This window comes from Solenopsis invicta, chromosome 3, assembly GCF_016802725.1.
Source record: "Solenopsis invicta isolate M01_SB chromosome 3, UNIL_Sinv_3.0, whole genome shotgun sequence".
Classification (NCBI taxonomy): Eukaryota; Metazoa; Arthropoda; class Insecta; order Hymenoptera; family Formicidae; genus Solenopsis; species Solenopsis invicta.
Window position 1 is genome coordinate 21,943,379 of NC_052666.1, and position 23,733 is coordinate 21,967,111.

General features: G+C 40.3%; 1 long non-coding RNA gene across 1 annotated transcript in view; it reads right to left on the minus strand.

Annotated features, from left to right (window-relative positions):
- Positions 1–18,140, minus strand: part of LOC113003813 — a 96,803-nt gene extending 78,663 nt beyond the window's left edge. The window contains exons 1-2 of the long non-coding RNA XR_005574279.1: positions 16,070–18,140; positions 9,207–9,386 (exon numbers count right to left, since the gene is read on the minus strand). This is a non-coding gene — a long non-coding RNA (uncharacterized LOC113003813). The remainder of the gene's footprint in view (positions 1–9,206; positions 9,387–16,069) is intronic.
- Between the last annotated feature and the right edge of the window lie 5,593 nt (positions 18,141–23,733).

A 23,733-nucleotide genomic window follows, 5' to 3' on the forward strand; every position in this document is an offset into this window, starting at 1 on the left:
CGCGTTCTCGCGCGGAGGAGAGCGCGCGGAGAGCGTGAATTAGTGTCCAGAAAGGTACGGTACCGCGGCGCGGCTACCATTACCGGCGAGGTAACATACGTAAGGGCTCCACGTACGTACGGCTCGGTGCGCGATACCGCCGAAGAAACATCTCGGCGTGCCGTGCAAGGACATAATTCATTGCCGGCAGGAAGCTTGTACCTTAATCTCATCGTAGTCCGCGCTGCGCCATGCTCTCTCTCTCTCTCTCTCTCTCTCATCTCTTCCTTCCTCTCGCTCACTTCTTCTCTCTCGGGGCCCGGACCCGAAGCGCGCGAAGGCGCACACGCGGTGTGAAACGTACTGTAGACGCTGTACGTGCGAACGCGGAGGGTTATAAAAGCGGTCCGATGTATGCACGGAACACGTATATAACTATCAGAGGAATGTATCATCCCCATGGACCGGAGGCAGGACATGTTATCCTAGCTATACGAGGCGATCCTCCTGTGAATCCAATGGGAATTATTATGTAACTGCGCGATATAAATGCACCGAGAAATCGTGGAGAGCGTAAGCGTGTCCGATGAGTGATCCGCATCAAATAGACATAATATTTCGACGTACGTACGAATATCGCGCCGAAGAATACGTGTTGGTTCGCATCGATCTGTTGGGAGCTATGCCGATGGCATCTCGCTCGATCTTTAATTTCAGGGGGATAAAAAAAATTTCCACCGCAACGAGTAAGAATGCCGAAGATATTTAATTTATATTACAGAAATAGTTCACTATGGCGCAAAAGACGGAGTGTTGTTGAGGAGAATTATTAAATATCTCGTCGATGAAGCAAGAAAGATTATTAAATCTTGTTCGCCATCACGACATATCGTCCATGCAAAAAAACATTTTGTCCCCGTTTGTTTAAACCCTTCCCTATTATCCTGGGTATTTCGTGTCCGATCGAGTCTTATTCATACAGGTTTCCCTCAAGTTTGATGGATTATTAAATTATATAAAAGTTTTATTATTTCCTAAGTAAAGTTTCAATATTTCTTCTAAAAAGCTGAAAGTATATTTGTGAATTTTTAGAAATTTTTTTGAACCATTTCAAATAAGTAAAAAAATGAACAAATTTGAGATGCCCAAGATGGTAAAGATGAGACATAGTTTTGAGCATAGTATCGTAAGGATTAAGTTTATAAAGGGTGTCAATTTTCAAAGCAAATCGCGCTCGTTACTTTCAGCAAGATACATTCATGTAAATGGACAAACTCGAAGATCAAGGAGGAAAAATAACGTGCGAGTTGTTACTGATGATAGCCGTGATAAACGATCTCCGATTTCACTCGAGACTCATGGAGGTCTGGTTATCGAGAGCGTTCGAACTTTTCGCTCTCGTATTGTCGATAAAGCTCTTTTTTTTTCTACGTGACAGCGAGGTCCCGGACAAAAGTTTCGACGAGATAAGAGTGGAAATATCGTCTCGGAAGTATCCGCGGCGACTGCGTACCGGTTCGGTTGCAGAAAAGTTGGCGTATAAATATCAATAAACGCCTGCTCGAAGGTTGATTTCTCACGACTAGTGCGCGAAAATACATCCCGCGGGGTACTTCTCAAATATTCTTTACGCAAGTCCGCTCGCTCCCACTCTGATATTGTATCAACTTTGGCATACATTTCATGCGTCACGATGGATAATTTTTATTCTATTTATTTATTCCTTTGCCTGCCTGGCTTTGTGCTGTCCGATCAATTAGACGGCAACGGCAGGCGAAAAATTCTGACAGCAATTGTCGATCGAGTGGACGCGAAAGCTATTCCTCGTCGATTAACATGAAATTTCCAACGGCGCGAACATTTGGCTGGACGACATAGTGAAGCGTGACGGCCATTCAAACCAGTCCTTTGGACCTAGAACGTAACGTCATGAAGATAGTAATTTCGGAGCAGCCGGTAGAAATTCACCCCATGCGCCACATGCGAGGATATATTCAAATAATGCAACAACGTGGCACGACTGTAAATTATTCGACAAACACGCGCAGTGGCTTTTTGTTCCCGACATCTGTATACACCGGAAAACAAAAAATAAAAAATTAAAAAAAAAGGAAAAACTAGGGGCGCACCTGGCGAGTACGTAAATCTCGCGCGTCCACTTTTGCACAGAGACGATGGACGGCCCGCGAATTCCGCTTAATCTGTTTTGAAATCAAAATCGTCCGTATCCGCGCATGGAATATGCTCGCGGTGCAAATGATTCATCGGCGGCCGTGTTACAGCTACGTAAGAAGAACGGGAAGACAGACAGAAGTGAGAAATGCGAAGAATAACGCGAAGGGACTTGGACCAGAAAACAAGATTGAAATAGGCAAGAATGTGGTCGCGCAAAGAGGCGTATGTAAATAACCAAAGAAGGAAAAATAGAATAATAAGAAGCATTTATAGTGGAATAAAGGGGATGCAGTAATCCCAACAGACTTCATCTTGCGATCGGGTGTTAGCGCGTCCATTTTCAAATCGAGATGCGATTGGATAAGGGAATGGTTGCTAGGTAGCGTGAAATCGATAGGAAAAGAGAGAATGTGCAGTTCTAAAAAAAAAAAATATACATTTCCAGTAACAACATGTCGTTACTGTTAAGTGTTTATTGCATAGTTAAGAAAGCTTGTCTAGATTCTTTTCTTTTTCGATTAGAGATATCGAAATCTTATTAAACGACAAAAATAAAAGATATTAACCAATCTCCGAGAATTTTTTATGCTATTTAACGATATCATATCCGATATTTTCATGTATTTCTATTTTCATGTATTTCTATTATTAACATACATTCGTAAATACATTTCCACAGAAAGCTCATCGATTACACTGTGTGACACAAATTTTAGGTCACAATCCAGACAAAATGATTCTTATAAATTTTTTATCGTTAAAAACGAATCCGTTATTTGAGTTATTTTAGATCAAAAAATACTCAAAAATATCATTTTTGCAACTTTAAGTCCATGTTTTTAAATATGTAACGTGATACAGCAATTTCGTTTGCGGATTCGTTTTACGCGACAAAAAAATCTATAAGATCCGTTTAATCTAGTTTGAGGCTTAAAAAAAAAATATTTCAATTTCACATATTATTGAGATATTCAGTTCGTTTACATTCGGCTCTAAAATTCATTTTGCATCTATTTTAACAGCTTTCCATATATTTTTGTGCAAACATAATAATCCCCAGTGTCATTAGAACACGTTTTGATACACGCATGCTCGTCCGCGTAAATTTGCAGGCCGCACTTTATTAAAGCGATAAGCGCGATGGACGCGATGGTAATTTGAGCGTAGTGAATACTTAACAAAACAATTTCATGGTATTCGGACGAGTCTAAAATATCATTGCAGCAAATGCGCCGCATTCAGTGCGATCGTCCATCGACGAAATACCATCGAACGATCCGGTCGAAAGAGCCATAAAGCGCGCGCCGTTGAATCGCGAACGGTTCAACTATCGCTCTCACCCGCGCTCGTACGTGATCAAGCACTCGTCACCACATTTTTCCGTCTCAAACGTCCTCATCGAGATCGCGGCCGGACGCATCGAAGGGTCGCAGTCTGACGCTCGAAATTGAAAACTATTTCGATCGGACGACGCGATTTGGGATGAACGTGACGTGGTCACGTGAGCGGAAGCGATCGATTCGTCCTGCGCATGTAAATTAAAAATCGAATGATAGGCCAATCGCGATCGTCGCCGCTACTGCATTGGGAGCGATTTAATCAGCCGTTAGTTGTGTTTCCCCGCGATAGCGACTACCATTTAAATAAATTATCGATTGCGTTAAAAACAGCCGAACTCCGGCCTCCAAAGGCCGTTGTCATAAAATGATCGTTTCGAAGAGATAGAAAAATAGGCAGAAATCGAGTAAAAGTGAAACGAAGTATCGGGGGGACGATTAAGCAAATATCCGATTTTCGTTCTCCCTCGACTACCAACGATTATAAATACGCCGTGTCGCGCCTCGTTTTATACACATATTCGATCGGTTTCGTCTTTTATTTGCGATACGTTGGAGCGCTTACGTCTATTAACCGGCTACCGCGATTCACGTCGAAAGCGCAGAAACGACCTGGTTCGGAATCGACCTGCGAGCGTACGGCTAATATATATCGGCACACACGGACACATAAATCATGGATACTCGATGGTGGAGTTTTTACGCTTGAAGATCGTTACATGCATAGACGAGAGAGTGAAGGATTATGCCTGTGATGGAGTTACACAGAGTGATGAATAACGGTAACTACCTTCGCGTATTTTTATTTGCGTGTTTAAGAATCATAAAGTGTTCGACAGAGCGATCTTGATGGACGATTCAATTAGACGAATGGTGATGTGCAACAATAAAATGTAAATGTAATTTTGTCACTGACATATGACTACATGAATTCCATATACTTTTAAATAAAAAACATAACGTATGTATACACAGAGAGAAAAGAATTTCTTTACATTTAATAAATTTTGTTAAATTAAAAAAAATTTATGCATAGAAATAGTTCAACTCTACGAGTATTTGGCATTTCTAAAAATATTAACGCGTACCCTACAGAAAATATTCGTTTGGAAAAAAATAGATATTTTTGTACTTGAACAATTGTTTTACATCATTATAACAATTTTAATGTTTCAACTAAACAATTAAATTACTTCAATGAAGAAATATATCGTTTCATTTAAACAGTTAAATTATTTTTATAAAGAAACGTATTGTTTCAACTAAATAATTATATTATTTCAGTAAAAAATAACAAATAGAAATACTGAAAGTAAAGAAACTTTCCTCTCTCTGTATATGTATGTCGTTAAAAAAAATAATAAAAGCAACGAAACAGTTTCAAGCAACGAAAAAGACAATAAAGACGGATGGGACAAACATTAAGCAAATATTTTGTACCTCAAAATTGATATCTTTTATGAGTGTGATAAAAAAAAATTGCGCTACGTAACGTAAAAAATGACGTCAACCAAAGTGTAATTTTCAATCATCGACCATTATTATAGGAGCGACGTATAGTGCATGTACCTCTCGGTGAACTCTTGACCGAATACGGCAAAGCCATAAGACAAGACGCGACGTGTCGCAAAAGACGATGGAGGGTACGCCTCGAAGAATGAAGTCGATCTTTTCTCGATTTACGACGAATAAAACTGTACTCGATGTGTTTCGATGAGGATACATACACCTTTCCGCGCGTATCCGTATATCGAACAATCTATACGTGCGATAGTATCGTCACAGTTTGCCGCTTTCCCCCACACGAATAGCGCGTACGAATAGTCGAGATAGTCGATCGTCGAGAGTCAATTTCCGCGAATGAAGACGTCGAGAAGAGAGTCTCCGGGTTCTGGCCGAGGACATCTCCTATCGCGATCTCCTTTTATCTTCGCGATCGCGTTGGAGAAAGTCGCCGTGGGCGACTCCGCGAATAGAGAAGGTTTTTCGTGAAAAATCTCAAACTGAATTATAAGCTCGCAGCCGGTGGCGACCATTCCCTCTCTTTCCCCTTTTCTCCTTCCTTCTCTTTGCCCCGACATGCTTCTCTCTTTACACCGCCGAGTTCTTAAGTGCTCCCGTTTGCCGAGGTATACCTTCTCGAAGTCGATTACCGCGGGATCTGAATTTGTCGTGCGGAAACGGGAACCCGCCTCGACGAATTCGCTCTCGATTCCGTGATTTCGTCGCCGTCGATCTCCGGCGTGCAAGCGCATTCTTATTGAGTGGAATTTGCGAAAGCGCGTCGATAGAAGTCGCACTGTGTACAAAGAAGTACTAGCGAGTTTGTATTTATCGAAACGTCCGGCGTGTTCACGCCCTTTGATCAGGCAACATAGCGTAATAATATTCTTATTATAAGCGGCACTCCGAAAGATAACAATTAACTCGCAATACCTTATTATCCTCGCAAAATGAGAGAGTCAGAAGCATTACGACAAGTAAAGTGTAGCATTATTAGTTTCGGTATCAATTGTTATCTCATGTATTGATATCAATTCCACGTTTTCTCCTCAAGTTGACAAAAGCACTGATCTTTCAGGTACATATCTATTCAGGTTCGAAAACGCTACTATCGCATCTTGTGCAGCAACGGGCAAACTGTGAGGAGCCTTCGTCGAAGCATAGATATACACGACGAAACTCGAACAACGACAAACGCTCGACATTCGATCCTGACGACGAATTGGTTTTTGCCCGTTAACCGCTCTACCGTCCTCTTCTGCGCCACCGCTATCCCTCTTCCATCGCATTAGTCAGCCACCTGGCGAAACTCGAGAGAATAGATCGATCTTCGTTTCTCGACACCGAGTCGGTTTTAATGCTTGTAAAATTCCATCGCTCGGCGATTCCACCACGCGCGTATTACTGCCCATATTTGATAGACGTGCGCGCGTACACGCGCGAACGAGCGTACGAGCGAGCGCCCACGATTGCGTTTCGCACGATGCACTTGACCCTCGCGCGAAACGCGGTCGGATAAATCGATTTTGGTGCTTCGACTTGGCTCACCCGGTGTACATTTATAATGCTCGACCTCGGAGAATCGCCCGTGGCAATGCACGTACACCCCGAAGCCGGCAGGGGCGTGAACACGCCGGACGTTTCTCATTGGCCTTTCAATTTCGCCTCGCTTTCCCTCGCTTATCCTCCGAAGAATGAAGAAGACGATATTGAGAAACAAAGATACGCACGCACGCGTGTAAACAGGCGCGATATATTCCGATTCTGGATAAGAAATGCACGGTACTCGTAAATGGCTGCGCATAATAATCGAGATCATATTTTCACGTAGATAATAGATTTTGATAAGTGGCGATGTATTCTATAAAGAGAAGAAGCTCAATATATATATATACATTTTTTTTTTTTTTTTTTTTTTTAATATGAAGCTTAATTAAGTCCCATTTGAGAATTTTGAAGAGAATCTATTTTAGTAATAAATCATATTTAAACATACAGTAGTAGTCCGCGAAACGAATGATTATCAAAGTAACAGCGAGACAAAATAAAATATAAACCCCGGAGTCTCATCTAAACGAGAGACTTTGTGTTGTTAGAAAATCGCGTTATTCGATACAATTGACTCTACGCTCGAAATAGCCTCTTTACGAGAACAAGCACTGCGCTACTGAATTCGAGCTTGTCCTCTGAACAGGATATGCTCCTTATGTATATTCTTTAGTTGCCTCTAAGATTCGCTTTGCGAGACGAAATATGTGCGTTTATCCTTTGAGTTAATATTACCGGCAAAATAATATACTGTCGCCAGCGTAAGAATTACTCTTAAAGCATAAAGGACCGTAAGCGCGTAAAATGAAAGTAACGGTATTAATCTCCGTCTCTTTGTCATGGAAAAAAAATTCCTCAAATATAAGGATATACTTCATCAAAAAGTAAAATCAATATTTGAATACAATAACTTCCCACGGTAATAAATACAGAAAGCGAGAGAACATGGTCATATCGGATGGACGTCCAATATTCTAATAGAATATTTTATTTCGCCGACTAGAAACCATTTTCACTTCGAGCTATAGAGTCTTAATGCACGACAGAATAATAGTAAATATCTTTTTCCTCTACCAATAAAGTTGTAAATTATTCATATCTGTACCAGATATATATGTAGATATATATGTAGATATATATATTCATAATATAGTTATTTATTGTACATCTAAGATATACATACTGTAGATATAAATAACTGCATTTGATAGCGCAAAATATTAATATACATGTGAGCTATGAGCAAATAAAAATAGCTGTAATATGGTGACAGTAAAACGGGTTACATTGATCGGATATATATAGCCACTAGTGTCACTACTATAACCGTGAATATAAAAAGCTTCGACCAATGTTGTCGACCTACACGAAATAACTTGGATAAGAAATATGGTAGGTAACTTTCAACGATGTGTAACATCATACGAAGCTCATAAAATTGAATTATCAATTAGTCTGTCTACAGCAAATAATTTAGAGATGATTCGTCTCGTTTAGTGCTGACTCCTTGGTAAGTGAACCTAATGCGCGCCGAATTAAAGCCGAGTAGGCGGGCAGAACATCGCCAAAGAACGAACTGTAAAAACGGTTGTGCAATGCACCCGCAAACCATGAAACTCGATCTTCGTGCGCAAGTAGACGTTACTATCCGTGGAATGTTTCAACGTGGAAACGTGGTCGTCTCCCACCCGGAACAAGGACATTCACGGTAATATCTCGGGATGAGATTAAACGGAGCTTGCATTCTTTGAGGATAACGTTTTCAGAACGAAAATACGCCCTCACTAACGAAACGCGACGGCCGCGATAAACGTAACCGCGCATGGTATTTTCGCGTACTCGGACCGTGAAATCGCGATATGTACCTACCCCTGCGTTTACTCGAAAACTCTCTAATTATCGTGCACCGGAGTTTTAGCGTCATTTTCATGGGGACGCCTATGCATATTCATAATCTCTGTGATAACACGGCACTCTCGATTAACGCGCGAAAAAACTATTTTCGGTTACGTCGGAGAAAAAACCGCCCGAGATTTGTTGGCTGCCGCGCAAATCTGCGCGCATCCAAAATGCATAGCGCCGGGAATATCGCGCGACAGAGAAACCCCGGCGGTCAATATGCCCGGAATGCTCGAAAGAGCATACACCGCCGCTACGCCGATTTCCGGGTATTAAGTTCTTTTTTATGTCATTGTTTATGTCTCCCGGCAGTCTCTCCCTGTGCAATTGCACGGCGATGCAACGGTCATCGGGTAAGGGTGCTTCGTAGAAACGTTACGATACTATCTGGTAGCGCGGCTCTAGCTTTCGGCTCTCGTGCACCGCTGCTGCAACGCCGTTGCAATTCTCGTGTACATATTTAAAGAGCAACCTTACCGCGCGTCCCACCGGTTCTTACGACGGAACAAAGAAGAAGAGAAGCTCGCGTCCAGAGTATCCGCCCACGAAGACGGGCGGTTGGACATACACGAGCCCCGCTCGTAAAGTTAGCATGCTTCGCGGCATTTCTAAAACCGTCCGAGTTGGCGCGCGAGAGACGCGGAGCCGCAGAGTGTCCGGCGGGTGATAAAAGATAATTACACGGAAGAGATGCGGCGCGCGCGCGCGCGTGCGCGCGGGGAGAGACGCCAGAGAGGAAAAGGCAAGAGCACAGTGCTGACTTACATTGGATTGGTGGAGTTCCAGTAGATGTCCGGCAGGCGGGAACAGGTGGCCTCCCGAGGGAAGGCCTCCATCACGGCAAGCAGCAGGAGAAATAGAATGAACCACGGCATGACGTCGAGCTGAATCTTGAGGCCGTTTGCGTAACACTTCCAGGAGAAAAAGGTATGTCCTGTCGGTCACCTGCGCTCACATTCAAGACAAATTATGATTAACAAACTGATACCTGGCGACGTTTGCGCGACAGGTCGTAAGGCTCGCGAGACGACGAGAATTATTATTTATATTCGCGAGACTATTGTAAAGACCGTCGACAATACTTGAGAAATTAATGAAATCTGTCTTTATTTAACCGTTGCGTAGCACGACATATCTACTTTAAGCTGGCGCCCCAACAGGATCGATAGTAGCATTTCTGTTTTCAATAAACAGTCGTGTGACACAGAAGAGTTCATTTTACACAGAAAACTGGCGCTCTTTCGATCTTGCACGAACCGAAATAGGCGCTTCGGTTAAATAAAGCCGTAAACTGCACGTGCAATTAGAATCCGGGAATTCAAACTAATTAACGATTCAAGGAAGGTTACTATTCCTCGGCTATCCGGGAAGAGCGTGAGAGGAGGTTCTGCCGTTGGCAATAAAAGAAAAGCAAAAGCTGGTAGACTTGTACAATCGTAACGAAGAATCCTGGACTTAATTTGCACTACCGTACGCTCCCGTCCCTTTTAGGAGGATGTTAACCTCCGCTTAGTAATGCGTTTCGCAGGAGAGCTAGACAAAAGCGAGATCTTATCTTAGATTTTCTATCGCGCGCGCGGCCTGATATATTTTAAAACCGTACATCATCGCGTAATAATTCCAGCCGCGCTCGAATGGCACACCTTCATCGATGATACAAGACGGCAGAAATATCGTTAAGACGGCCTTTCATGCGTAAAAAGGTAACAATAAGGGGAAGGTACACGAGAGATTGACTAGATTACAGAGTGAATAGAAAATAAGTTGAGAATAAAGGGATCAAAAAAAAGTACACGAACCGCGAGACCACCTTTCGTATGAGGTACATTGTGTTATCCATCTGATAATTATATATAATCTTAGCTTATCCTTTTGCGATCGTTGCGGGAATGCGTGCAGATGTAGGGGAGGATAATGAATATGTAAGCGTCACTCGAAATAGAAGCTAAAAGAAGCACGTGCGCGGTAAGAAATAATAGATGACGATCGTAACGTTATCCGATACATTCTGCGCAATCACGTCTTTGACTCACGAAGGAAGAATCTTAATGAATTTATCGGCTGCGAAACGCGGAAGTGAAAATGGCGGTAACAGAGAAAAAAACGAGAGAAAAAGAGAAGGAGAGAAACAAACGTGAGATTTCGATGGGAACAATAGGCGATAGGTTGCGATTGCCGATAAAATGTGTATACGTGAGCAAAGCGGGATCACTAGCTAGTCAAGGTAGTAACATCCTGGCGGCAACAAACCGTGGTGCGGGTGTTGGGATGCAGTTATTGCAGTCACGTCTGATCTAGCCGCGACAGTTTGCGGTGAAGCAGCGAGCCGGCATCGCGCGGCCTTTCCTTCTTTTTTACATTAATCGCGCTCAATTTAGTCCCCACCCACCTGTCCCATGCCTTTCCACGTCGCTCTATGTCGCTCCTCGCCGTAAAAAGTATCGGTATGCACAAATAAATGCGACCGATCCGAGGAAGATACGTCAACGCGATATCGACCGTCAGTCTCACGGGAAACAAACTGCTCTCGCATCGTGTGGCGAAACGTCAATAAATTAACAGATTTTTCAATATCATTCGTACATTGAACATATTTTGTGCATGTATATTTAGAGCTGTTAGTAAAAAAGAAACAAAATATTCACTGACTTTTCCCGGTTTTCCAGTCGCTTTTTGGAAAAATTCCCTGATTGATTTCAAAAAAAAAAAAGCTCTTAATAAAATACCCCAAAAGAATATTAAATTTTTTTATTAATTACAAACATTTTTTTTAATATATAAGAAATGATAATATAAAATAAAATGTTGATTATATTTTTAACAATATTTCTACCGTCTTGTATCATTGATGAAAGTGTACCATTTTTAAAAAATTCATAAGACAAAAACTTCATTGCACTTTTGGGTCTCCTGCAATCTCGCCTGCAATAAATCTATTCAGAAAATACATGATTACTGAAGCGTTTTGTAATTATTTTGAATAATTATTATAATCTTATTATAATTTTTGAAACATCATTAACATGTATAAAACTATATCTCGATTTTGCAAAAATCAATATTATAATTTTCCGTTTTAACTATGTCTGTGAAACTTTCTGTAACTCGTTCACAATAAAATTTCACGATCATAAACAATATTTACAGCATTCTTTTAAATAATTTGAAAAATTATATAATAAATTATTATTTAATTACAATAATAAATTATTATAATTAATTATCAATTTCAAAAAATTGTATTATACTACCAAAAAAAAAACAACTTTCTCATTGAAAATTTATAACAGAATGTTAATAATTTAAAGACACGTGCAAAACAGACTTTCGCTTTATGGTATACGCGCAAATGATCTCAGGAATGAGTTCTAGGCTTCTCCGTGGAGAGGAGCAACGCAACCGCGAATCAAGGTGCCTTGTCCTTCGCTGCATAGCAAAAGGCCCCCCATGGAGGCAATCTTGTTTCATACAGAGTCACCTGCTTTCAGGGCCGCAGCTAGGACGGCGCGGTCTCAGAAACAACGCGAAATGTGTTCATGCGAGGGACGCGTTTACGGGGCAAGGCGGAAGAGAATGAGAGTGAAACGTGCGGCGCGCAACGTGTCCGGGAGGCGGCAGCCGGAATAAAACATAAAACAGTGTATGTCCGTTGAAGAAAAGGGCCATTAAAGGGCCACCGAGCTGTTGGATGGCCCCGCGGTTCTGTCAGCAACGGAGCAGGTTCATCCTCTCGTCTCCTTCACCGCCCGATTCTTTCTCCCCCCCCCCTCCCTCTTTCTCTCTTTCTCATTCTCTCTCGAAGCAACCTCCTTTCCAGTCTCACCGTTTTGCTTTTACTCGTGCACTTCCTATTTTCCCTTCGGCGGCGTATCGTACTCGCCACGGAGCGGATCGCTCGACGAGTTTCGACTTCGCGTCAATTTGCTGCGTCGCTTGGCAAAACCGTGGATCCCCCGCAGCGACGCGAATTTGTGTTTTAATTGAAACCGAAAGTCATCCGTTAAAGCGCGAACGACAGGACGACCAAACGTGATAAATCGCTCGAAACGTTTCCGGGGTTCCTCATTACGAATCGTCGCGTCTGCTGTATGGAAAAAAAAGGATATGCGCGATGTTCTTCCTCGCGTCTTGGTGCATATCAGGAAAAGATTAATTCACGAATAAAATTCAGTCTGATATATTGAATTAATTGCGATTCGCGCACAGAGCTCGTTTCATTCGCTGATAACTCGCCGGATCTCCGCAAGACTCGTACGTATACTTTCGTCGGAAATCTACACTCGCAATTAGCTGTCTCAGGCTTTAATTAAGTCACACATGTAATTGCACGCGCTCGGCCGGAAAGTCTAACTTTAAATTCTTCGATACAATGATATAGCCATAGATGAACGCAATACTCAAAAGTTTCATTGAATAGCACACATTAGCATAATTTTCGAATTGAAAAAAGTGAAACAGTATGTAGTAAGTACACAGAGAGAAAATTTTTAATTAATAAAAACTAATGGCATCATCGAATTCTAGGAAAAAAAAATACATATAAATACTACATTGAATTATTTTTCTGTCATCCTATTTGTTTATACAATAATTGACATACTACATATGACAATTAATTTCGATTTATTAATTTTGTCCAGATAAGGTTCATAATCAACAAATTGTTATGCGCAGGTGATTATGTAAATTGCTTAAGCGAACTGGAAATTTGCTGTAACTGTAATTGTAAATTTTGCATTAAGTCGTTAATAGAGTAGGTGATTTTTATAGATGTTGGATCGCTGAAAACAAATCCGTAAATAAAATTATTTTATTACGTCACATTTTTTAGCTCAAATAGCACAAAAATACTGATTTTTCGACATCTTTAAGTCCAATTGTCTTTAAAATGTGACGTGATAGAGCAATTTCATTAAGTGGATTCGTTTTCAACGACATACAATTTCTAAGAATCATTTTATCTGATTTGTAATCTAAAATTCGTGTCACACAGTGTTTATTTAAATGCATGGAAAAATAAACAAATATGTATTTTACTTTAAAATTTTTAACTTATAAAAGAATGTGACAAAAAGCTTAATTACGAAAAATATCCACGGATTAATAAAACAAAAAATTAGTATCCCTTTCTTCAGCAAGCAAATTTATTTTTGACAATTTATGGACAACAGAATAATATTTCTGAAAACTAATATAAGAATTAATATAGAAATAAAATTAGATTAAGAATTATACAGAAATATATGAGGACAGAAAAAACTTTAATGACACAGTTATACGTCACAAAAATGTTATGTCCCGTCATATATTTTTAAATTATTGACGTAATATAAACGTAAGAAGATGAATTCTCTAATGCTAGCCATAGGTGTTTTTACTACTTTCCTAACGCGGAAAACGACCAAGTATTTTAAGTTACGCAATAACTGCAAACTGTGCAAATTTATTGCTTCCATAACAGGCGCCAGATTATCCCGTGAACTACGAAACCTGTTTCGTCCAGAAAGTTTCAATCCGAACGCATTCCCGAAAATACAACATAATGAATGGCTACGTGCGATTTGTTATGAATGAGGGCCGGCTGTAAACAGCGCATGCACGTGTACTCATACATGATCATACACGTAACGCATTTCCTGCACGCGCGATTGTTGACAGTCTCGCGAACCGATATCTAACGTGTGTTGATGAGTTTGTTAGAACTACTGATTGGTTGTCGAATACAGAATACGAGGGAGTCCTCCCCCTCCCTCGTGAAATTGAAATTTTAATCCTTCATTAAGCCTTTAATTCTAAAATGTAGAAGCTACGACATCAAGGTAGGCTTAATTATAATTTGCTCCTACTTTGACACTAATGACGTTCTAAATTGCCTTTTTTACTGTTTTTAACATTAAAATAGCTTGATATGTATAAAAACTAACCTAGTAAAATAACTTTTATTGGAAACCTCTACTTTCACCTGCTATCTAGAATATACTTTTCGTCCAAAAATAGATGTAACATTATTTGTAACGCTAAGAATTATATATAAATGTTGAAAAATTATACGGAAAATTCTAAGAAAAATTTTATAAAATTTTTTTCCAGAATATTTCATATAATTTTTCAGAACTTCTGTATAATTTTATAATATTTTAGAAACTTTTTTGTATGTAATATTTTTAACTTTTTATTAGCTGTGGAATACCTTGATGTCAAAGTTGTATTAAAATTTTAAAAGCATTTGTAATTTCAAGATGTTAAAATAAAATTTGCAGAAATAAAAGTTTAAAAAAGAAACAAATAAGTGTAATACTGTCAAAGTAGACTTTTTCTAGTTTATAAAGATTTAAATAGGTGCGAATTATACTTAAATCTCAACTACAATGACCAAATCTGGCATTCACAACTACATTCGTAGAGTAGTTTTGTACCCCAAATTTTAATAAGAATTTTAATTAAAATGGAATTTAAAAAGTTAATTTTTTTCAGTCTGGTGTAACAATTAAACATTCTGAAGCTGAAAGATATCACTTGTTACAAATATAACCGAAAAATAAGGTTTGTAGAGTTCCAAGTAATAAAAATAAAGACTTTCTTCTAATTTTCGACAATGTAAACTTCAGGATATTTTTCTTCGAGAAAAATATTTGTACAATGTGTGCGATGGACTACGCTTGTAGTCCAGTAGAGTTACGAGTTAAGAATAATATCAAAATAATATCAAAATTTCGACTCGGATCCGTATAGCACCGATTAACAATGTGAGAAAAATTCTAACACGACGTGCGTGCACCCCAGCGCAGAGGCATATCAAAATGCATATAATTTCTGTTTAATTCGTCGTGCGTACATGTGATATGAATGTCAACATTCGATAAACTGGTAAAAAAATATAGCGAAAAATTTTGACGGCACGGGAAATACAGAAAAACTTTGAAAAGCAAAACAATTGTTTCACGGCTTAGCGAGCGCACAAACTCTGTGTACACAAAGCTATACGCCATCAGACTCACTAAATATCGCTCCAACCGCAGATGGTGGAGATCGAAATAACAAAAATGCGGATTGTCCAGGCGTTAATGGCCGCGCATCATTATGGCGTATAGAATTAAAAGACTCCGGCGAATCTTTTTATTAAAGCGAATTACGCTTTGAATGGGGAAATGTACAACAAAAGCTCGCTGTGCGCGTGTCGGTATAATTTGTCGGGTTTATTTTGACGAGCCTTCGCGTCATGTAATTAAGACACCCGAACGCCCGACTTCACAATACCGCTCCGCGACAAAACTTTGAGTTGAAAATTACTTTCGAAATGTTAATTCATATAATTGGCTGTAGTTATGCAAGAGACGTCCAACGCACATGAAGTCCATTTCGAGAAAAATGCAAATAATATTTTATGCGATTTAAAAATGTAGATAAAAACTGTTTTTACTTAATTAATTTTAGGCACATGTTAGGCTTGGATCATTTTCGTTTAACGTAGAAAAATGTACGGTCTACCCACCGATTACAATGATTGAAAAATTTTAATTTCACGGATTGGACGATTCTCCCATAACTATGGCCAATTGCCAGTTGGAAGGATAAGCAGCAGAAACGCGGAAAGCTCCTTACGGATATATTGTAGTAGATATACTCACTTGTTCCAAGTGACCGAGAAGGCAGCGTCTGCACTTTCGTCACGTGAGCACCGTCCGGGGGCTTTATCCTTCCCGAAACGGCTGCACGAGCGTACGGAGCGTACCGCTGGCGCTGGCGCTGGCGCTGGCGCGACGCGTAATCCGAAGTAAATCGGAGGAAGGATCGGACGTGGGCGAGCGTGCACCAAGATCGGTGGAGCGCGATGCGCCGATAATCGCCGGTGCTCACGGATAATAGCGCGGCGGTGCTGTCGCGCGCGGAGCACGTCTCGGCTCGCGAGTAACGGACACAGGTGCACCGAGTGCTACTCTCGCGGCGGTGACGGCTCGACCGCGGGGGGTCGTCGCACGTCGATCGAGCGTGGAGCGTGTCGCGCGGGATAATCACGGCTCACGACGGCGTCACGACGACGTCGTACACGCTCGCGAAACGGACGGGGCGGAGAAACGGCGTGAAAGACGACGAGATTCTAGGAATCGCGACGCGACAACGGTAACCACGAGACGGCACGACGACGTACGACGTGCACTTTCGCTCACTCTTCGTCTGTTTCGTTTCTCTTCCGTTCTCACTACGCGAGAAGAAACACCGAACGTACGCGCGCGAGAGTGGGTCACGCAGTATTGTGGAGTGTCAGCACTGATCAGCACTCGCGAACGACCTTGCGGCTGTATTCACTCCGACGTTGGTTGTCACTTTGCTCCGCACGAGATGTTCGACGTGTCGTCCGTTTTCTCTCCCTCTCGCGTTTCGATTGTCACTCAATTTAGTTGTCCCACGATCGTTTCTTCGAAGGGAAACCCGCGCCGATGTTTATTAGCCTGCTGCGGAATCGGAGGCACGAGCCACGCGAGACGATTCTCACTTCGCGATAGACGTGCGTCGCGGTCCGTTGGAAAACTGAGACTAGTCGGACGTTAGCCGCTAATGGGCTCTCGCGACTCCACGCGTATTCGACTCGCGGTCGAAACTACAAACTTTTCTATTGGTCGCGTGCGGTCGCGGGACCAATGACGACCAATGACGATAGGCGAGTGTCGCACGGGGGTCTCACTCGCGTGTATCCTTCTATAGGAAAATATGCACCGAGCTTGTTTATACTATCGACGAAGGACATTCGCGGAATCGCACCCCTTGCTCTCCGTGGGAGTGTACGTTAAGAACCAACTTCCCTCGACGCGAATACGATCGACCTTCTTCCCGAAATCCTCGCGCACACAGAGCTCACCGAGGCACAGAGCGCACCAAAACCAAAAGATAAACAAATCACGAGATCACTTTCTCCGGCTGTTTTTCTTCCACGCGTCACCTTGGCGCCGTCGTAAGCTCCTTCTTTTCCGGGAACCAATTATCGGAGCAACGATATCCTGGAGCGAAATGCGCGGTGTAGCGATGTCACTTTTCGTCACTGTCAACAACTTCGCTTTCGGCTCTTCCACCACTTAATTTATCGGCACTCCCTTAACCTCTCGCGCCCTTTTCGATCTTCTCTTCACTTTGTCGGTCAGTACGCTTCTCACTATTTCGCCTTCTCTCCCCCTCTCTCTCTCTCTCTCTCTCTCCCCTTCTCTCACGCACACACACACGCACACTCTTTCGCTTTCTTTCCCTTTCTACTGTCGAAAACTTCCACCGGCGGACACCGCGGCCAATCGCAACGCGAGCGAAACTCAACCGGACGCGAGAACCGAGCGAGCGAGCGAGCGAGCGAGTATCGCGACGAGCGAATCCGCAACCCCGTGGTGGAATCTCCGCTCTCGAAGAGGATCGGCGAGCAAAGCGATATCTGCGACTTTTTTCTCTTTTCCGTACGATCACCCTCTGCGCTCTCACTTGCTATCCCGATCGCGCGCGACGCGTGCTACTCTCCTTGATTCTCTCTCTCTCTCTCTCTTTCTCCCTCTTTTTTTTTAATATATCTCCCTTTCTCTTTTATCGCGAAAATTGCGTGGGTTCTTTCAATCGCGGTCCCGTTCCGTGGCTGCTCGCTCGTCCGTTGGCGGGCTTCGAATGACGAGCTGCGATCGTTCCCCACGCAAACGCTCCGGCTCTCTCGCTCTTTCTCCCTCGTGCCTCGCATTCTCTCCCTTGATCGCGCCGGCTCGGTTCGTTCCCCGTCGCACCTCCCCTCCCCCCTCCTCGAGTCTCGTCTCCTTCTCTCTCGCGTCCGTTGTGCTCCGGTCGCCGACGTTCTCGCGTCGTCTCGTTCTCGACCTGGCGGCGTGCGCCAGTGAGAAAGAGAGAGAGAGAGAGGGAGAATCGGCGCGTGATAGCCGGCTCGCCGCGGCGCGCCGTGCAGAGAAGGACAGTGAGAGAGGGAGAGAGCGAAATGGCATGCAACGTGCGCAAGCGCCAAGAACGTATATACTTCCCGGCGCTATCTGCGAGGCGGTAAAAGCACCCCCCGCGAGCACCGACTTCCGCGGCGAGAAGGAAGAAGCGAGTGCGTCGAGCGAGTACCCTCTTCCTCCTTCTCCTCCTCCTCCTCCTCCTACGCCTCCTCCGCGAACGCGGCACCCTCGCCGAGCAGGGCTGCCTAACGTGAAGCACGTATGCACCAGAGAAGACCCGCTCTCTGTTTGCCGCGCTATCTCCTCCGGATGAATGCGAGAGAAATATTTTTAACGGCGGCACGCGGGCGGGCCCGCTCGCTCGCCCGCTCGCCCGCCCGCCCGGCCATCTCATTAAGAGCGCGCCGCGCCAGCACGCGGATGCGAAAGGGTGAGAAACGGGAGGAAACCTGTGAGAGAGGTGCTACCGCGCGTACGCGCCAGGCACGCAATTAAAAGTCGCGCTTCCGGCGAGCCGACCCTGCAAATCGACGCGACATCGCGTGGACGTAAAGAAATCCACGGTAATCTCACCGGCTACACACGCTGCGAAAAAAAAAATCGAAATATTTAGCGTGCGAATGTTACTTGTGACGTTCTCTTCGATATTTATTGGTTATCAAATAATTTGATCGTAATGACGAATTATACATTTCCGTAAACTGTATCACATTTCAGTAAAATATAATTTATTTTAATTATTAATTGGTTAATTTGCTAAGAGTAACATTTTATTTCTACAAAGCACACAGATTTAAATACATATTTATTTCAGTGAAGTAATTTAGTGAAGTAAATATATATCTTACAAATAAATTTTTAAATATCTTTTTCTCCGGGCACATGAGATATGTTCACTTTAGAATACTTTTCATATGGAAAAGTTGCTAAATGCGTACCGGTCTCTTAAAGCGTACCTAATTTCCTAAAAAGAAAAGGCTTGTTAAATATTTTACTTACATTCATTGTAAACATATATTTACAATTATTATAAAAATTAAATAGGTATTTTTATAAATTCTATCAAGTTTTCTCATTTGTACAAATTTTACTATAAAAAAATGATATTAATGTAAAATTGATAATTAATAATAGTAAAATTAGTAATTACTACACTGAGAGAAAAAATTACTAAATTTTAATAAATATTTTTTTGACTACAATAGTTGCAATGAGATATATACTTACATAAATGTTTACTTAATAAAAATAATTGATAGTTAAATTAAATTAGTACTTGCATTAATAAATATTTATTTACTTTTAGTAAATATATATTTCATTTAGTAAATATATTTCATTACAACTATTCAAACAAATATTTAAAATTTAATAATTTTTTCTCTCATTGTCAGTGAATGAATAAGAATATGTCAGTTACAAAAATAAATTAAAGTTAGTTTAATTCGATGTTCTTACCTTTTCATAATTGTTATATATTATTTATTGAATATTTGATCGTTTTTGTGGTAAATTATTAATAAAATAAATATGAATCAATGATTCTTTATAATTACTTTTATAATTCATAAATTCGATATTTTCGAAGACGATACAATTCAAGAGACCATAAAGTACGCGAACGGTTTTCTAAATCACAGAATGTTACATAAAGATTTGTAAGAAATTAATTTATTATTGTTGAAAGGTTTTACATGTAATAAGAGATGACTGAAATATGGAGCTACAATTTCTTTGATTTACATCTAAAGCAAATGCGAAATATAATAAAAAAATAGCTTAAGTGTGGTCCACATTTGGCAACTTTCTTCTAAATTCAAGATAACTACAATTCTTAAATAACTTAACTAACAAAGAGATGTAACTCAAATCATTCTTTTCTTCCTTAATATTCAAAAAGATTATGCGAATTTTATAATACAAGGAACTTACGACACACAATCCGGTTTAGTTTTGCCAAAATTTGGTTCCATGATATCCACTCGATCCGTCATGCACAAACGTTCGAAGAAAACAAAAACAATTTCCTGTCGATATCGACGTTTTTGAGAATCGCTGTGACACATTTAAAAAGTTTCTCATACAAACGTGCTGATCGATATGCGAAAAATACTTCTCTTTTATTACATTGTTCACGATATAGTTTTAAATGATGTTTTCATCGAAAATATATAATAGAGACATTAGAAATTTATATATAAAATCAAAAAAGTTATAAATTTCTATTTTTCAACTTTTCCGAATTATGGCTGTAATTAATTAGAACAAATAAAACATTCAAAGAAAAGAATCAAAGAATGCTTTAAAGCATTTGTAGCATCAACTGCAAATTCATCACATCATACAACACCCAGAGGAAAGTTTCTTCGATTTGAAAAATAATAATTGTTTGAATAACAAACAATTTGTGCATTACTATACGGTTAAAGAAAAGTTTCTTTGAAGAAATTTCTTGGCCTTTTCTCTTATTAGAATTAAAGAAATAGTTTGATTACATAACGCAAATCTTTTTTAAATAAAAGAAATATATTTTTAAACTAGCACAAATCATTTCATGCATTTCTGTTAGTACTTTCTTTTAATTAAAAGTTATTGGTTTAAATAAAATAAATAGTTTGAACAAATAATTTATTTACTTTAAAAAAAGCTAATAACATCGTTTCTTGCAGTCTCATAAATTTTATTTTTCTGAAATATTTTTACTTTAAAATATTTAAAAAAACCAAGTTAAAAAATGATTTCATCAATTTAAACAAAATTTTTCTCTAGGTGAATCCCATAATAATCCGAAAAAAAGAGTATATGTAAAAAAGAGATATAAAAGATATAAAAAAGATAATCCGTTAAAAAATTATATTTGAGGGCACGATTTGCGCGTACAACTTTATGATGTAATTAAACATTTGTTACTTAAAGATAGGATTCTTGTCGTAATAAACCAACGAAGTTACTGTAGGATAACAGCATCTTTAAGGCACAAATGTGAACGTCTTAATTTCTCGTGAGCTTTATCTCGTTGATTAGTGGGCCAAACAACATGCTGAACAGGGAAAAAATAAAGAAACGCGATAACTGAACAAAAAACTTTCCGAGCACGTGATTTGAACGGTAAAATCTGCATGGAAGTGCAAGACGCACCCACCAAAGATCCCGGGCGCGAATAACTTGGTCCGCCTGCAGCTATTAAAGTACCCTTATCTAAAAACTCCCTTTAAAAGTGTAACGTTAAAAGAAACTTACCGCAGGCTACAGAAATCGGCTTGCTTTGAGATCCTCCTAGAAAGATCATATCTTACGCCTGTTTACTTTGTTGACTTTTTAAATGCACTTTCGACATAATTTTCCGATGGTCTAATAGAGTCTCGTAAAAAAAAAATTCCGTGACTCTCATTTTCAACGCACAACAGTCCCTCTTTCTCCTTCTTTCTCTCTTTCGCTCTCTCATTGCGGCACGTTTGTGGTGCATCTCCGGGATAATCGATCGATACCACCCATTTCTCCTGCGAGAGCAGTGAATTTGTTAGCGCATTTATTGAAATTTGTTTATGAAGCTATTCCACGCTAATGTAATTACGCTCACATTTTAACGCGACAGCGTGAACCACTACAGTAATTTTATTGTTGCATTTTCATAGTTTAATTTTCCGAGCACCGCACAGTGCACGCGCGTTGCGGATATTTTGGTACTAAACATCCGGACGTACTTAATAGCGAGAGCGCATAATTCTATCTTATATTTTGACAATTTATTTAAAAGCGATGTATAATATCGCCATATTTGCGATAAAATATCGCGGCGAATTAATCGTATTTACGTAATAAATTGTTGTCGCGTCACACTAGATCACTAATATTTTGCTGACCCGCTTTGCGATATTTTTTCAATACGCTTAAAAGTGTATCAGCTAGGTAATTTACGAGACTTAAAATTTCTAAGGTAAAACACATAAATCAGAGGGTCTCATTAAAGAAACAACCAGTGCACTTCGTGATTTCCGCGTTCACGAATTCTACTACCGGAGATTACTATCCCCAGAGGGAATTTAAAGAATATTCTGACCTTCTTTTCTTTCGATCTGTGATTTGTTCGAATTTTCAATACGCACTTTAAGATCTCTGTTAAATTAATAGTCCATTTTCTTAAAGATACGAAAGAAATCTCTTTTTACTTAAAGAAGTTTCCAGAGTTTCAAAGAAACTCAAGTTTTCGGAAAATTAAAAAGAAAGAAGAAACGGAAACATAAAATATTATCAAAGTGCTTGTATTTTTGCTTTCTTTTTCTAAAATTATCAACAATCTTAGATTATGTAAGTAAGTTTGCGAGCTGCGATCGATATCATGTCGACAATCGCAATTTTTTTTGCCGAGCGTTTTAAATAATGAAAACTCACCCATTCTTGACGAACATCAAGAAGACAGGGTGAAATTGCGTGCTACCTCGTTCCACAGTCGTGTGTTCGCTTTCGTTTGTTCGGCCTGTCTTCAAAAGACAAGCGTCCTCGTCCGTGTATTGAACTTCCTCCTGCGATTAAATATTTAATACACGGATCGATACCGTTCCGTACATCCGCGACACGAGCTATCCGGCTGCTCTATGCGAGACTCTTCCACTAACCAGTTCGAGAAATTACGAGCCGACCCTTCGCCTTTCTCATACGCAAACACACTCACGTATGTAGGACGTCATTCGCAATCTGCTTCGCTGCTTCTTTGAGGATGGCAACCATTTTTCCGCTCGCAACTGATACGACAGAAACAAAAATACAGAATTTCCCTCGCAACTTCCGTTTCGGAAAAATACTTTTCTTCTCTATTTCCTGACAATGCTCGAGCGGAAAATTTAAGTAAAAAATAAGGAACATAATTATTTTTATACGTAACGCTAAAATTTTGCTATATTCTTACAAATCTCAATTAACTTATTTTATAATTTGGTATCATATATTATATATTATATATCTCATATTTTTACAAAATTAGTAACTGTATTATAAAAATCGATAAAATTGTTCAATTCATTGTTTGATGATTTAAGTAGATATTTATATTCGACTGTATCATCTATTTCCTGGTCAGTTTTTCCTTACATCAATATGTCATGCTTCTTAAATGTCAGAGCGGTATTCATTGATATGAAACTCTCATACCCTCTGACGACGATTATCTTTTCCCATAGTTCACCTATACGTGTTTCAAACGCCTACCATTTTGCGTCCTTTTATCTTTTCTAAGTCGTGCACTATATGTCACGCCATTTTCTCAAACGCAACGTACGTTGCAATTCAGCGTCGACGGTAATGTCACGTTACCACGAAAGAAGTAAAAATTTTCATGGCTCCATGTCGCATGGCTTGGTAGGTTGATACCACGT